The 17,839-nt window shown below is 45.5% G+C and overlaps 1 pseudogene across 1 annotated transcript in view; it reads right to left on the bottom strand.

Moving 5' to 3' along the window:
• The window catches only part of LOC311133988 (ephrin type-A receptor 8-like), a 145,142-nt pseudogene that overhangs the window by 66,271 nt on the left and 61,032 nt on the right, over positions 1-17,839 (bottom strand). Inside the window, exon 2 of the transcript XR_014615377.1 lies at positions 15,636-15,700. The product of XR_014615377.1 is annotated as an ephrin type-A receptor 8-like (transcript). The remainder of the gene's footprint in view (positions 1-15,635; positions 15,701-17,839) is intronic.

Here is a 17,839-nt window from a genome sequence, read left to right as displayed (position 1 = left end):
TATGGTATGTATAAGCTGGAAGTAGAAGCCTAAGTGTTGTTGTTCATTAGTTTACTCCAATTAGGGGAGGGGTGGTAGGGTTAGTGGAAAATAATAAAGGAACATCTATTTTAAAAAGATGTACATATACAGTCGTGGTCAAAAGTTTTGAGAATGACACAAATACTAATGTTCACAAAGTCTGCTGCCTCAGTTTTGATGATGGCAATTTGCATATACTCCAGAATGTCATGAAGAGTGATCAGATGAATTGCAATTAATTGCAAAGTCCCACTTTCCATGAAAATGAACTTAATCCCCCCCAAAAAATCCACTGCATTTCAGCCCTGCCACAAAAGGACCAGCTGCCATCATGTCAGTGATTCTCTCGTTAACACAGGTGAGAGTGATGACGAGGACAAGGCTAGAGATCACTCTGTCATGCTGATTGAGTTAGAATAACAGACTGGAAGCTTTAAAAGGAGGGTGGTGCTTGAAATCATTGTTCTTCCTCTGCTAACCATGGTTACCTGCAAGGAAACACATGCCGTCATCATTGCTTTGCACAAAAAGGGCTTCACAGGCAAGGATATTGCTGCTAGTAAGATTGCACATAAATCAACCATTTATCGGATCATCAAGAACTTAAAGGAGAGAGGTTCAATTGTTGTGAAGAAGGCGTCAGGGTGCCCAGGAAAGTCCAGCAAGCGCCAGGACCGTTTCCTAAAGTTGATTCAGCTGCGGGATCGGGGCACCACCAGTGCAGAGCTTGCTCAGGAATGGCAGCAGGCAGCTGTGAGTGCATCTGCACGCATAGTGAGGTGAAGACTTTTGGAGGATGGCCTGGTGTCAAGAAGGGCAGCAAAGAAGCCACTTCTCTCCAGGAAAAACATCAGGGACAGACTGATATTCTGCAAAAGGTACAGGGATTGGACTGCTGAGGACTGGGGTAAAGTCATTTTCTCTGATGAATCCCCTTTACGATTGTTTGGGGCATCCGGAAAAAAGCTTGTCCGGAGAAGACAAGGTGAGCGCCACCATCAGTCCTGTGTCATGCCAACAGTAAAGCATCCTGTGACCATTCATGTGTGGGGTTGCTTCTCAGCCAAGGGAGTGGGCTCACTCACAATTGTGCCTAAGAACACAGCCATGAATAATGAATGGTACCAACACATCCTCCGAGAGCAACTTCTCCCAACCATCCAAGAACAGTTTGGTGATGACCAATGCCTTTTCCAGCATGATGGAGCACCTTGCCATAAGGCAAAAGTGATAACTAAGTGGCTCGGGGAACAAAACATCAACATTTTGGGTCCATGGCCAGGAAACTCCCCAGACCTTAATCCCATTGAGAACTTGTGGTCGAACCTCAAGTGGCGGGTGGACAAACAAAAACCCACAAACTCCAAGCATTGATTATGCAAGAATGGGCTGCCATCAGTCAGGATGTGGCCCAGAAGTTAATTGACAGCATGCCAGTGCGGATTGCAGATGTCTTGAAAAAGAAGGGTCAACACAGCAAATATTGACTATTTGCATAACCTTAATGTAATTGTCAATAAAAGCCTTTGACACTTATGGAATATTTGTAATTATATTTCAGTATACCATAGTAACATCTGACAAAAATATCTCATAACACTGAAGCAGCGAACTTTGTGAAGACTAATACTTGTGTCATTCTCAAAACGTTTGACCACGACTGTACACTACCAGTCAAAAGTTTTAGAACACCTACTCATTCAAGGGTTTTTCTTCATTTTTACTATTTTGTACATTGTAGAATAATAGTGAAGACATCAAAACTATGAAATAACAAATATGGAATCATGTAGTAACCAAAAAAGTGTAAAACAAATCAAAATATATTTGAGATTTAAGATTCTTCAAATAGCCACCCTTTGCATTGATGACAGCTTTGCACACTCTTGGCATTCTCTCAACCAGCTTCACCTGGAATGCTTTTCCAACAGTCTTGAAGGAGTTCCCACATTTTCTGAGCACTTGTTGGCTGCTTTTCCTTCACTCTGCGGTCCGACTCATCCCAAACCATCTCAATTTGGTTGAGGTCGGGGGTTTGTTGAGGCCAGGTCATCTGATGCAGCACCCCACCACTCCTCTTCAATAGCCCTTACACAGACTGTAGGTGTGTTGTCCTGTTGAAAAACAAATTATAGTCCCACTAAGCCCAAACCAGATGGGATGGCGTATCGCTGCAGAATGCTGTGGTAGGCATGCTGGTTAAGTGTACCTTGAATTCTAAATAATTCACAGCCAGTGTCACCAGCAAAGCACCCCCACACCATAACATCTCCTCCTCCATGCTTTACGGTGGGAAATACACATGCAGAGATCATCCGTTCACCCACACCACATCTCACAAAGACACAGCGGTTGGAACCAAAAATCTCAAATTTGTACTCCAGACCAAAGGACACATTTCCACCGGTCTAATGTCCATTGCTCGTGTTTCTTGGCCCAGGCAAGTCTCTTCTTATTATTTATTTCAGCTGCAATTTCTGAGGCTGGTAACTCTAATAAACTTATCCTCTGCAGCAGAGGTAACTCTAGGTCTTCCATTCCTGTGGCGGTCCTCATGAGCCAGTTTCATCATAGCGCTTGATGGTTTTTGCGACTGCACTTGATGAAGAAACTTTCAAAGTTCTTGAAGTTTTCCGGATTGACTGACCTTCATGTCTTAAAGTAATGATGGACTGTTGTTTCTCTTTGCTTATTTGAGCTGTTCTTGCCATAATATGGACTTGGTCTTTTACCAAATAGGGCTATCTTCACAACACAACTGATTGGCTCAAACGTATTAAGAAGGAAAGACATTCCACAAATTCACTTTTAAGAAGGCACACCTGTTAATGAAATGCATTCCTGGTGACTACCTCATGAAGCTTGTTGAGAGAATGCCAAGAGTGTGCAAAGCTGTCACCAAGGCAAAGGGTGGCTATTTGAAGAATCTCACGTTTTAATTTGTTCAACACTTTTTTGGTTGCTACATGATTCCATATTTGTTATTTCATAGTTTTGATGTCTTCACTATTATTCTACAATGTAGAAAATAGTAAAAATAAAGAAAAACCCTTAAATGAGTAGGTGTTCTACAACTTTTGACCGGTAGTGTGTGTATGTATATGTATAGATATATACACCACCGTTCAAAAGTTTGGGGTCACTTAGAAATGTCCTTGTTTTCGAAAGAAAAGCAATTTTTTTGTCCATTAAAATAACATCAAATTGATCAGAAATACAGTGTAGACATTGTATTGTTAATGGCTATTGTAGCTGGAAATGGCTGATTTTTAATGGAATATCTACATAGTCATACAGAGGCCCATTATCAGCATCCATCAGTCCTGTTTTCCAATGGCACGTTGTGTTTGCTAATCCAAGTTTATCATTTTAAAAGGCTAATTGATCATTAGAAAACCCTTTTGCAATTATGTTAGCACAGCTGAAAACTGTTGTGCTAATTAAAGAAGCAATAAAAATGGCCTTCTTAAAACTAGTTGAGTATCTGGAGCATCAGCAATTGTGGGTTCGATTACAGGCTCAAAATGGCCAGAAACAAATAACTTTCTTCTGAAACTCGTCAGTGTCACGCCCTGGCTCTGGGGACACTTGTATGTTGAGCCAGGGTGTGAGTGTTCTTTGTGTTGTTCTAGTTTTGTGTTTCTAGGGTGTTCTAGTTATTGTGTTTCTATGTTGGCCAGAGTGGTTCTCAATCAGAGGCAACGAGTGTCAGCTGTTGCTGGTTGTCTCTGATTGGGAACCATATTTAAACAGACTTTGTGGGATCTTGTTCCGTGTTGGTTTGTGTATGTAACCAGGGACGTCACGTTATAGTTTTGTTGTTTTGTTCGTGTGATCATTATTTAATAAATATGTTCGCAAATAACGCTGCGCGTTGGTCCTCTGTTCCCGACGAGCGTGACAGAAGATCCCACCAAAACTGGACCAAGCAGCGTGTCCAGGAGCCATCGCCAGGGGAATCTCTAGCGGATCGCCTTTGCAACCTCGACTGGGCCAAGCCAAGTGAAGAGCAGAAGGGTTGGACTTTGGAGCAGTGGAGTAAGAGTCTCGACTGGGCCAAGCCAAGTGAAGAGCAGAGAGGTTGGACTTTGGAGCAGTGGGGTGAGAGTCTGGCGAGAGATATGGAGGCCTGGTCCACGGGGAGGAGAGACACCCAGAATTTTTTTAGGGGGGGGCTCATGCTGTGGACGACGGGGCAGCAGGAGGCCGCGATAGAGCGGTCCAGCGGGTTGGCAGAGGAGGCCGCCAGGTTAAGGGGGCCACTGGTCACAAAGGGGAAGGAAAGTGTAGAGGCACGGCGAGAGGTACTGGGGTGTGTTACCAGTCCGGTCCGGCCCGTTCCTGATCCCCGCGTAGGGCCAGTGGTGTGTGTCCCCAGTACGGTCCGGCCTGTTCCTGTCCCTCGCATCGAGCCTGTGGTGCGCGTCGCCAGCCCAGTCCGGCCTGTTCCTGCTCCCCGCATCGAGCCTGTGGTGCGCTTCGTCAGCCCGGCTCGGCCTGTTCCTGCTCCCCGCATCGAGCCTGTGGTGCGCTTCGCCAGCCCGGTCCGGCCCGTTCCTGCTCCCCGCACCAAGTCAGTGGTGCGCTTCGTCAGCCCGGTCCGGCCCGTTCCTGCTCCCCGCACCAAGTCAGTGGTGCGCTTCGTCAGCCCGGCTCGGCCCGTTCCTGCTCCCCGCACCAAGTCAGTGGTGCGCTTCGTCAGCCCGGCTCGGCCCGTTCCTGCTCCCCGCACCAAGTCAGTGGTGCGTTTCGTCAGCCCGGCTCGGCCCATTCCTGCTCCCCGCACCAAGTCAGTGGTGCGCTTCGTCAGCCCGGTCCGGCCCGTTCCTGCTCCCCGCACCAAGTCAGTGGTGCGCTTCGTCAGCCCGGCTCGGCCCGTTCCTGCTCCCCACACCAAGCCAGTGGTGTGCGTCGTCAGTCCGGCACAGCCCGTGCCTGTTCCACCGGTGCCTGGTTCGGCGTGGGTCAGCTGCTTCACGCCGGAGCGAGAGCAATCCGCTCCACCAGTGTTCAGTCCAGCTCCGGCCAGCAGGGCCAGACCGGACCAGGGGTACTGTGGGGGGTTAGAGAGGGAGTGGGGATCATGCCCGGAGCCGGATCCGCCGCCAAGGCGGAGTGCCCACCCGGTCCCTCCCCTGTGGTGTTCTGTTGGCGCGGTCGGAGTCCGCGCCTTTGGGGGGGGGGTACTGTCACGCCCTGGCTCTGGGGACGCTTGTATGTTGAGCCAGGGTGTGAGTGTTCTTTGTGTTGTTCTAGTTTTGTGTTTCTAGGGTGTTCTAGTTATTGTGTTTCTATGTTGGCCAGAGTTGTTCTCAATCAGAAGCAACGAGTGTCAGCTGTTGCTGGTTGTCTCTGATTGGGAACCATATTTAAACAGTCTGTTTTTCCACAGACTTTGTGGGATCTTGTTCCGTGTTGGTTTGTGTATGTAACCAGGGACGTCACGTTATAGTTTTGTTGTTTTGTTCGTGTGATCATTATTTAATAAATATGTTCGCAAATAACGCTGCGCATTGGTCCTCTGTTCCCGACGAGCGTGACAGTCAGTCTATTCTTGTTCTGAGAAAAGAAGAATATTCCATGTGAGATTTTGCCAAGAAACTGAAGATCTCGTACAATGCTGTGTACTTCTCCATGTAGTACACAGAGCTGTTTTTCCGGCAGGATCCATTTGTACTGTCCCATCAATCACACACCGTTATGGGTGACAACTGCACCTGCTTAAAACCCTTGCGGGGTTCTGTGTGTGTGTGCGTGTGTGTGTGTGTGCATGTTTGTGTGTGTGTGTATGTGTGTCTGACAGCGAGATAATGATAGTGTGTGTGATGATAATGACAGGGGGTGGGTTTTTGACACTTGGTTTCATCATTATCTCGTCCAAATCATGGTTTCTAATGTGAGCATTTTTCACCCCTCCTCTTCACACACAGAAACAAACACACACACACACACAGACACACACACATGGTCCTGTCAGCGGTATCGATCGCATCTCGGGGCTGCTGGTGGATGAACCTGTCATGGCCAACAAGGAGCGGACGGCAGGATAATGAAGTCTTCCTACTCTGTCTGATGGCTCCTGACATCTATGTGTGCGTGTGTGTGTGTTTGTGTGTGTGAGAGAGTGAGTTTTCCAGCTCTCTGGGGCTCATGGGGCTGCCCACGGGCATCCTCAGTGCTGCCTGACTAAATTGGATGGAAGGAGGCCCCCTGATGGGGAGACGTGCTCCGTCGTGTCATATAAACGAGCCGCAGACTGGGGGGAGAGCTAGGGGTGCTAATAAAGACCTCGTAATCTGTCATACACACACACACACTCACAGGGCTAATCAGCAGTCTATTATAGATGTCCCATCGGTCAGTCCTGATAAAAATCTATTTGAACACCTCTCTCTTGTCAGTAGATATGCCCAGTCTTTACCATTTACTTGATATCTCCATTCTGAGAATATCTATGGCTATCCTCTTTCTACAGGTATGCAACCTATACTGAACATCAACCATTACCTTCCTCTCTCTGCAGAAGTGTAAGACAGTGTTCACACTTTGCCTGTTCTATACATTTACTACGCTTTATTTCCTAGACACACAGACAGCCATAAGCTTTGGAACATTCACAAGATAACTAAACGTCTTCTCCATCCCCTCTTCCTCCATCTCTCCCTCTTTCCTTCCCTTCATCTCTAGCTGATGCTCACAAACACATCGGTATGATCTCTCTCTCTCTCTCTCTCTCTCTCTCTCTCTCTCTCTCTCTCTCTCTCTCTCTCTCTCTCTCTCTCTCTCTTTCTCTCTCTCTCTCCAGGTCTGTGCAGGATTTCACACTTGATGAGCAGCAGGGAGACTATTTTAATCCATACAACAACCCCAGTAATTACACACACACACGTACACACACACACACACAAACACAGACTAATCCATCTACCACAAGCCCAGTCCTATTGCTGCTGTTACTCCTTTCCCTGTGGGTTACCTACTCTCTATCTCCTCACACCTCACCGAGCTGAGACTCCCATTAAGTTTTAGTTAGGGTTTTATCTAAAATTAGGATGACAACACCCCTTGCAGAGTGCCTTGCAAAGGTATTCATCCCCCTTGGCGTTTTTCCTATTTTGTTGCATTACAATTTTTATTTGGATTTCATGTAATGGACATACACAAAATAGTCCAAATTGGTGAAGTGAAATGAAAAAAAGACAATGTTTCAAACAATTCTAAAAAATTAATAACGGAAAAGTGGTGTGTGCATATGTATTCACCCCTTTTGCTATGAAGCCGCTAAATAAGATCTGGTGCAACCAATTACCTTCAGAAGTCACATAATTAGTTAAATAAAGTCTACCTGTGTGCAATCTAAGTGTCACATGATCTGTCACATGATCTCAGTATACAGTGGGGAGAACAAGTATTTGATACACTGCCGATTTTGCAGGTTTTCCTACTTACAAAGCATGTAGAGATCTGTCATTTTTTTTCATAGGTACACTTCAACTGTGAGAGACGGAATCTAAAACTAAAATTCAGAAAATCACATTGTATGATTTTTAAGTAATTCATTTTCATTTTATTGCATGACATAAGTATTTGATCACCTACCAACCAGTAAGAATTCCGTCTCTCACAGACCTGTTAGTTTTTCTTTAAGAAGCCCTCCTGTTCTCCACTCATTACCTGCATTAACTGCACCTGTTTGAACTCGTTACCTGTATAAAAGACACCTGTCCACACACTCAATCAAACAGACACCAACCTTTCCACAATGGCCAAGACCAGAGAGCTGTGTAAGGACATCAGGGATAAAATTGTAGACCTGCACAAGGCTGGGATGGGGGCAGGACAATAGGCAAGCAGCTTGGTGAGAAGGCAACAACTGTTGGCGCAATTATTAGAAAATGGAAGAAGTTCAAGATGACGGTCAATCACCCTCGGTCTGGGGCTCCATGCAAGATCTCACCTCGTGGGGCATCAATGATCATGAGGAAGGTGAGGGATCAGCCCAGAACTACACGGCAGGACCTGGTCAATGACCTGAAGAGAGCTGGGACCACAGTCTCAAAGAAAACCATTAGTAAATCCTGCAGCGCACGCAAGGTCACCCTGCTCAAGCCAGCGCATGTCCAGGCCCGTCTGAAGTTTGCCAATGACCATCTGGATGATCAAGAGGAGGAATGGGAGAAGGTCATGTGGTCTGATGAGACAAAAATATAGCTTTTTTTGCAACCCCAAGAACACCATCCCAACCGTGAAGCATGGAGGTGGAAACATCATTCTTTGGGGATGCTTTTCTGCAAAGGGGACAGGACGACTGCACTGTATTGAGGGGAGGATGGATGGGGCCATGTATCGCAAGATCTTGGCCAACAACCTCCTTCCCTCAGTAAGAGCATTGAAGATGGGTCGTGGCTGGGTCTTCCAGCGTGACAACGACCCGAAACACACAGCCAGGGCAACTAAGGAGTGGCTCCGTAAGAAGCATCTCAAGGTCCTGGAGTGGCCTAGCCAGTCTCCAGACCTGAACCCAATAGAAAATCTTTGGAGGGAGCTGAAAGTCCGTATTGCCCAGCGACAGCCCCGAAACCTGAAGGATCTGGAGAAGGTCTGTATGGAGGAGTGGGCCAAAATCCCTGCTGCAGTGTGTGCAAACCTGGTCAAGCCCTACAGGAAACGTATGCTCTCTGTAATTGCAAACAAAGGTTTCTGTACCAAATATTAAGTTCTGCTTTTCTGATGTATCAAATACTTATGTCATGCAATAAAATGCAAATTCATTACTTAAAAATCATACAATGTGATTTACTGTTTGGTGTTCGCCAAAAGGCATGTGGGAGACTCCCCAAACATATGGAAGAAGGTACTCTGGTCAGATGAGACTAACATTGAGCTTTTTGGCCATCAAGGAAAATGCTATGTCTGGCGCAAACCCAACACCTCTCAACACCCCAAGAACACCATCCGAGCATCATGCTGTGGGGATGTTTTTCATCGGCAGGGACTGGGAAACTGGTCAGAATTGATCCAATTGAGAATCTGTGGTAAGACTTAAAGATTGTTGTACACCAGCGGAACCAATCCAACTTGAAGGAGCTGGAGCAGTTTTGCCTTGAAGAATGGGCAAAAATCCCAGTGGCTAGATTTGCCAAGCTTATAGAGACATACCCCAAGAGTAATTGCTGCAATAGGTGGCTCTACAAAGTAGGGGGGGGGGGGGGGGGGGGGTGAATAGTTATGCACGCTCAAGTTTTCTGTTTTTTTGTCTTGTTTCTTGTTTGTTTCACATGAAAAAATATTTTGCATATTCAAAGTGGTAGGCATGTCGTGTAAATCAAATGATACAAACCCCCAAAAAATCCATTTTAATTCCAGGTTGTAAGGCAACAAAATAGGAAAAATGCCAAGGGGGGTGAATACTTTCGCAAGCCACTGTATTTATATAAAAAAAATAGATTACGTTTCCTTAGAATGTTCTCCTAACATTCACTGTATCAACAACCACAGAACATTCCCCAAAAGTGTTTGTATCTCTTGTCATTTACCCACAATGTTTTACATGCTAGGTTCCCACAACCTTTTTGCACCCTAAAATAAATATTGTAGAATCATCCGCACAACATATATTTTGTGATATACCCACAATGTTCTCACCAGACTGTTCCCACAACCTAATGAAACATTCTGGGAATCTTTAAAGAACAAATTAAATGTGTTCTAGGAACGTTCTTGTAACATCAGATTAATATTTTATATAAACATTCTATAATCATCACCACGACTGGACAGTTTTTGCGTTATGAGAATATTTGCCGCTAACTAACGAATGTTCTGGGAACCTTCACAGAACGGATTTTGGTTTGCTGGGCACTCTCTGTCCATATGTCTTTCTCTCTCTTCATCAGAGGGTTTCTAAAGTGTAAATAATTACATTATGGAAATCTGGTGTTGCTGGGGTGGCACATTTCATACACAGCAAACTGTCAGAGTGGCAAAATGACCAGAGTGTTGTTTGTATGTGAGCCTGTGTGTGTGTGTGTGTGTGTGTGTGTGTGTGTGTGTGTGTGTGTGTGTGTGTGTGTGTGTGTGTGTGTGTGTGTGTGTGTGTGTGTGTGTGTGTGTGTGTGTGTGTGTGTGTGTGTGTGTGTGTGTGTGTGTGTGCGCGTGTAGGGGCCTATCAGTCTGCTTCTCTTGACAAAAACTGTCATGACACCCGTTTATCACAGACCCCATGGGGGAGAGCCTTTCCTCCACAAGGGCACTGCTACCAGAGCTCAGCAACTCACCGCAACAAGATCTCATGGTTTCACCAATTTGACTTTAGATTCCGACTTTTGTCCACGTTTCTCCAAATGTCAAATTTCGAAGTTGCTCCAAACATCACATTTCTAGGTGTTTTGGACACCCTGGGTTGCTCCTCCTGCTGCGGCTGCACCCTGGGATGCTCTGCTGCTGTCGCAGGCGCCTCGTGGCTGGTTAAGTTTAGGCATTCATTAGTTATTAGTTAAGTTAAGGGTTTGGGATAGGGTAAAAAAATAATGACTGGGATTGAACACACGATCCTCGGAGCTGACGCTAGCAAAACACAAGAATTCATGGAATACCAAGAGAGGAATACCAACATAAATCCTCACATCAGTCAAATCTATCACTGCAAATTATCCGGTACATTTTGATTAAACCTCCAATTGTTGTATTACCCAGACCTTTTCTAAAGTCTTGAGCGCAGATAAGTGTTTCCATAAGTGTGGTAGAGAGGCCTCTGCTAACCACTGCTATGGCCCTGACTAAGAGCCTTATAAAACTGAATAGCTTTTAAGGGCAAAAGAGTCTAAGTAACATCATTTATAAATCCCCATAAAAATCCCTCAGTTTAAGCTAGAGATATCTGTTTTTTGCATTTTGCATGGGCTGCGTCTCAATCCACCACATGTGCCTATGTCGGCCTTCCGAATCTGCGGTGGAAGGTGGCCGAGCTACAGCTGTGTTTGTCAGACCATGAGATATCCTGAAGATCGGTCTTTTCACAAAATTGACTGTGTCGTCAGAACGGTTTGGCTAATATGACCACGCAACGGCAAGATGAGACTCTCACTAACATGATGGTGTTCTTCGTTTTGATCTACGACCCCCACAAGCCCCACAGGACTTGTCTGAAGGTAACCCGATACCAGTTTAAACAAATGAATGAAAGTATGGAGGTAGTTTTGTGCCAACAGAAAAAAGGGGTTAAATACAGTTCATTCGGAAAGTATTTAGACCCCTTGACTTTTTCCACATTTTGTTACGTTACAGTGTCACGTTCGTTCATGAATGGGTCAGACCAAGGCGCAGCGTGATATGCGTACATGTTTATTAAATATTAAACACAACGACAAAACAACAAACAAAACGAAACGTGAAGTCCAAGGCAGCACAACACAACATACCTTAACTGGAACAAGATCCCACAACCCACTAGTGCCAATAGGCTGCCTAAGTATGGTCCCCAATCAGAGACAATGAGCTACAGCTGCCTCTGATTGGGAACCACACCGGCCAACATAGATCTATGCATACTAGATTCTACAACATAAAACAAACACAACAAGGAATATACACACCCTGACTCAAAATATAAGCGTCCCCTGAGTCAGCGCGTGACATACAGCCTTATATTAAAATTGATTAAATCGTTTTTTTCCCTCATCAATCTACACACAATACCCCATAATGACAAAGCAAAAACTGATTTTTAGCAATTTAATCGCTGGTTGACTCAAGGACATTAAAAGACTCAAAGACATTCAATCCCGAAGCCACTCCTCCATTGTCTTGGCTGTGTGCTTAGGGTCGTTGTCCTGTTGGAAGGTGAACCTTCGCCCCCGTGTCTGAGGTCCTGAGCGCTCTGGAGCAGGTTTTCATCAAGGATATCTCTGTACATTGCTCCGTTCATCTTTGCCTCAATCCTTACTAGTCTCCCAGTCCCTGCCGCTGAAAAACATCCCCATAGCATGATGCTGCCACCACCCAGCTTCACCATAGGGATGGTGCCATGTTTCCTCCAGACGTGATGCTTGGCATTCAGGCCAAAGAGTTCAATCTTGGTTTCATCAGACCAGAGAATCTTGTTTTCATTTACATTTACATTTACACCATTTAGCAGACGCTCTTATCCAGAGCGACTTACAGTTAGTGAGTACATAATTTTTTTTTTTTTTTTTTTTTTTTTTTACTTCATACTGGCCCCCCGTGGGAATCGAACCCACAACCCTGGCGTTGCAAATACCATGCTCTACCAACTGAGCTACATCCCTGCCGGCCATTCCCTCCCCTACCCTGGACGACGCTGGGCCAATTGTGCGCCGCCCCATGGGTCTCCCAGTCGCGGCCGGATACGACAGAGCCTGGATTCAAACCAGGATCTCTAGTGGCACAGCTAGCACTGCGATGCAGTGCCTTAGACCACTGCGCCTTAGAGTCCTTTAAGGGCCTTTTGGCAAACTCCAAGTGGGCTGTCATGTGCCTTTTACTGAGGAGTGGCTTCCGTCTGGCCACTCTACCATAAAGGCCTGTTTGGTGGAGTGCTGCAGAGATGGAGCTCTGTCAGGGTGACCATCGGGTTTTTGGTCACCTCCCTGACCAAGGCCTTTCTCTCCCGTTTGCTCAGTTTGGCCGGGCGGCCAGCTCTAGGGAGAGTCTTGGTGATTCTAAACTTCTTCCATTGAAGAATGATGGAGGCCACTGTGTTCTTGGGGACCTTCAATGCTGATACCCCTTCCCCAGATCTGTGCCTCGACACAATCCTGTCTCTGAGCTCTACGGACAATTCCTTCGACCTCATGGCTTGGTTTTGGCTCTGACATGCACTGTCAACTCTGGGACCTTATGTAGACAGGTGTGTGCCTTTCCAAATCATGTCCAATCAGTTAAATTTACCACAGGTGGACTCCAATCAAGTTGTAGAAACATCTCAAGGATGATACAAGGATACAGGATGCAACTGAGCTCAATTTCGAGTCTCATAGCAGAGGGATCCTTGATGGAAACCTGATCCAGAGCGCTCAGGACCTCAGAACTGAAAATAGCTGTGCAGCAATGCTCTCCATCCAACCTGATAGAGCTTGAGAGGATCTGCAGAGAAGAATGGGAGAAACTCCCCAAATACAGGTGTGCCAAGCTTGTAGCCAATAAAAAGAAAATATTAAGATGGGCAGTCTGAGATATGGCTTTTTCTTTGCAACTCTGCCTAGAAGGTCAGCATCCCGGAGTCGCCTCTTCACTGTTGACGTTGAGACTGGTGTTTTGCGGGTACTTTTTAATGAAGCTGCCAGTTGAGGACCTGTGAGGCGCCTGTTTCTCAAACCAGACACTCTAATGTATTTGTCCTCTTGCTCAGTTGTGCACCGGGGCCTCCCACTCCTCTTTCTATTCTGGTTAGAGCCAGTTTGCGCTGTTCTGTGAAGGGAGTAGTACACAGCGTTGCACGAGATCTTCAGTGTCTTGGCATTTTCTCGCATGGAATAGCCTTCATTTCTTAGAACAAGAATAGACTGACGAGTTTCAGAAGAAAGTTATTTGTTTCTGGCCAGTTTGAGCCTGTAATCGAACCCACAATTGCTGATGCTCCAGATACTCAACTAGTCTCAAGAAGGCCAGTGTTATTGCTTCTTTAATCAGCACAACAGTTTTCAGCTGTGCTAACATAATTGCAAAAGGGTTTTCTAATGATCAATTAGCCTTTTAAAATGATAAACTTGGATTAGAAAACACAACGTGCCATTGGAACACAGGACTGATGGTTGCTGATAATGGGCCTCTGTACGCCTATGTAGATATTCCATTACAAATCAGCCGTTTCCACTTACAATAGCCATTTACAACATTAACAATGTCTACACTGTATTTCTGATCAATTTGATGTTATTTTAATGGACAAAACAATTGCTTTTCGTTAAAAAACAAGGACATTTCTAAGTGACCCCAAACTTTTGAATGGTAGTGTATGTAGATGTGTTGTTTCTGTTTTTTATTTTTAATACATTTGCAAAATGTAAAAAAATAAAAAATAAATGTTGTTTTGTCATTATGGGGTATTGTGTGTAGATTGATGAGAGGGAAAAAACAATTTAATCCATTTTAGAATAAGGCTGTAACGTAACAAAATGTGGAAAAATTCAACGGGTCTGAACTTTCCCAATGCACTGTATACCTACAGGGGTCCTATAATATAATAATAATAATATGCCATTTAGCAGACGCTTTTATCCAAAGTGACTTACAGTCATGCGTGCATACATTATTTTATTTTTTTGTGTATGGGTGGTCCCGGGGATTGAACCCACTACCTTGGCGTTACAAGCGCCGTGCTCTACCAGCTGAGCTACAGAGGACCACTGTCCTAAAATTCAAAATCAAATAGCTAAATGATCCATGGTATGACCATCTTAAGACAATTCCATATGTTAGCTTAGTAGACCCCCCCCCCCCCCACCAAATGCTTACATTTTTAGATTAATGGCATTTTTACCTACAAGAATGTATGAGAATTCAATAACACCTGTGATGCGGATTAGAACTCCCTATCTGTCTGATAGTCATCTTCAAACATTTATGCCAACTTCAAACTGACATCTCAAAGTGTTTGCCAAACTCTGCACCCGGAGGAGCCTATTCATTCATGTCTGTGTCTTAATGATCACATCAGCAGACAATGAGCTGATTGGTTGATTGGGTAATTGTGTCCCAGCAGGGGAGGGAGGCATGTCACATCTCTGACAGGAGCGTGGAAAGGAAAGTGACAGTTCTAACGCACATGGATGTGTGTTACTGTGTGTGTGTGTGTGTGTGTGTGTGTGTGTGTGTGTGTGTGTGTGTGTGTGTGTGTGGCAGGACAGTGACAGCTCAATGCTCTGATCACTCTGAGAGTGGCTAATTCAATACCCCATGCATCATCCCCCACCGTTACAAAATGCACATTTACTAAGGAGGAAATAGGGGATAGCTCTGTCCTCCCTGTCATCTCCTGTCCTCCCCTGTCCTCCCCTGTCATCCCCTTACTCCACCTCCTCTCCTCCATCTTCCACTTCTCCTCTTGTTCTCCTCTTTCTACTTCTCTTCTCTTTCTCCTCCCTCCCTCAGTTCTATTGGTCTCTTCTTTCTTCTACCTCCACACAATATACTACTTTTGTCCATTCCCCCTCTTCTTCTTTTCCACCTTCGTCCTTCCTCTCTTTTCTCTCTCTCCCCTCTGCCTCTTAACAATATAAATGGATTGCATTTCTTCCCACTTTTCACTGCGTCTCAAAATGCTTTACACTTGTCTCCCCTTCTTTCCCCTCGTCCTTCTCTCTCCCTCTACGTCTTCCCTCTCCTCTTTGCTATCTTGTGAGATCAAACAATGTGTCAGACTGACATGAGATAGTGGGAAAGGAAGCTGATGGGAGAATAATGGGGACTTTACTGGCACTTTCAACAACAAGTTCTAGTTAATGCACTTTACCACTCCACTGTATCTCTGCCTCAGTCTTCAGATGGATTACACACACACACAATCATAAGTGCAAACATGCCCACACGCGCAAATGCGCACACACGCACACACACGCACACACACGCGCGCACACACACAAAAAACATCTTACCCCATGTGATGGGTATGTTTGCCAGCCCCAGTCTCCTGATATCGAGGAGGTGTCTAGTAGATTCACTGCAAAACAGAAAGAACATCTGTGAGGATAAACGTCAATGTAATGTGTGTAGTACTCACAGTCACCCACCCTATAATGAACAGAGTGCATGGACAGCTGCAGAATATTACAGGAACATTGGCCGCAGTGTGTGTGTCTGTGCTAGCACTTGTGTGGCTGCTGGGTCTGACTCTATTGGGCTTACTAATCACCTTAGTGCTGAGGTTTCTCACTGGGTGATCAATAAAGTTGATCAGCACACACACACTCCCATCCAAAACTCACACTTCTCCATTCCAACCCCAGCTTCAGCCCTCCATCCAGCATGTAGACACAAGCCAGCCCAGATAGCCAGCCATCCCCTTTGCTCTACCCACATTTATTGACAGCCACATAATACTAAGGGTTGTTAAAGCAGGCTCCAAGGTGAGCCAGAGAAATGTGGAGATGTAGGTGAGTTTGTTTGGGAAGGTTTTGTATCTCTGTGTCACATGCTTTATGTCACACAGCTCACGCTGTACTGGGCTGTGACACCAAATCAAATCAAATGTTATTTGTCACATGCGCCGAATACAACAGGTGTAGGCTTAACTATGAAATGCTTACTTACGAGCCCGTCCCAATGATTCAGTTAAAAATAATGAGAAAAAAATTATAAAAAGGTAAAATGCTTATATTTTTCCTGTTTACATTTACATTTTAGTTTCACACTTGTACAAATGTACGAGTGTGTGTTGGAAATGTGTTTTTTCGCATATCCAACTCCGCTTGAGACACCCTCGGAGAGTGGGGTCACGGCCAGGAATCAGCCATTATTGATGGCGACCCTGGAGCAATTAGGGTTAAGTGCCTTGCTCAAGGGCAGATCGACAATCTTTTGACATAGTGGGCTCGGGGATTTGAACTAGAAACCTTTCAGTTACTGGCCCAACACTAACCGCTGTAACACAAGATGAGTAAAATACACATGAATTAAGCTATATACAGGGAGTACCAATACCTGTACCATATCACTGTGCAGGGGTACAAGGTATTTGAGGTAGATACAGTATGTACATGAAGGCAGGGTAAAGTGACTAGGCATCACGATAGATAATAATAAGAGTAAAATAAAGAACAGAGTAGCAGTATATGATGAGTGTGAAAGTGTGTGTGTGTATGTGTGTGTGTGTGTGTGTTGTGTTTGTGTGTGTGTATGTAGTGTATGTGTGCGTGTGTGTTTGTGTGAGAGTGTCAGTGTAGTGTGTGTGAGTGAGTGTATATATAGTCTTGTGAGTGTGCATAGAGTCAGTGCAAGATAGGGTCAATGCAGAATAGACCAGGTAACCACTTGATTAACTATTTAGTAGTGTTATGGCTTGGGGGTAGAAGCTGTCTCGGAGCCTGTTAGTCCGATAGCCGATTCTCTAGTACCATTTGCCGGTCTGTAGCAGAGTGAACAGTCTATGGCTTGGGTGGCTGAAGTCTGGCAATTTTTCAGGCCTTCCTCTGACAGTGTCTGATATAGAGGTCCAAGTGGCAGGGAGCTCTGCTCCAGTGACGTACTGTGCTGTCCGCACCACCCTCTGTAGCACTTTGCAGCCTCCTGAGGGGGAAGAGGTGCTGTTGTGCCATCTTCACGACTGTGCAGGTGTGTGCGGACCATGTTAAGTTCTTAGTGTTGTGGACGCCAAGGAACTTGAAGCTCTCAACCCGCTCCACTACAGCCCCGTCGATGTGGATGGGGGCGTGCTCTCCCCCTGTTTCCTGTAGTCCACGATCAGCTCCTTGGACTTACTGACATTGAGGGAGAGGCTGTCATCATACAGAGATACACACACCTGTGTTACAGATGAGGTGGGATGCCTGAGGCCGGGGCCATTGTCACAGCATCCTGGAGCAGAGCATCACAGCAGTTATATCACCTTGACCCAATTTACCCTCCGAGCCCTGGGAGCCCAAACCTCCGCCTCAGTATGGTCTGTATAGGTACACCACTCTCTATCTCCCTCCCTCCCTCTCTTGCTATCTCTCTCTCTCTCTCTCTCTCTCTCTCTCTCTCTCTCTCTCTCTCTCTCTCTCTCTCTCTCTCTCTCTCTCTCTCTCTCTCTCTCTCTCTCTCTCTCTCTCTCTCCTCTCTCTTGCTTTCTCTACATCTCTCTCTCTCTCTCCTCTCTCTC

This window comes from Coregonus lavaretus, assembly GCF_964263955.1.
Source record: "Coregonus lavaretus genome assembly, chromosome: 8".
NCBI classification, from domain to species: Eukaryota; Metazoa; Chordata; class Actinopteri; order Salmoniformes; family Salmonidae; genus Coregonus; species Coregonus lavaretus.
Note: the sequence above shows the minus strand (reverse complement) of the source record. Positions and strands in the feature narration are given on the sequence as shown.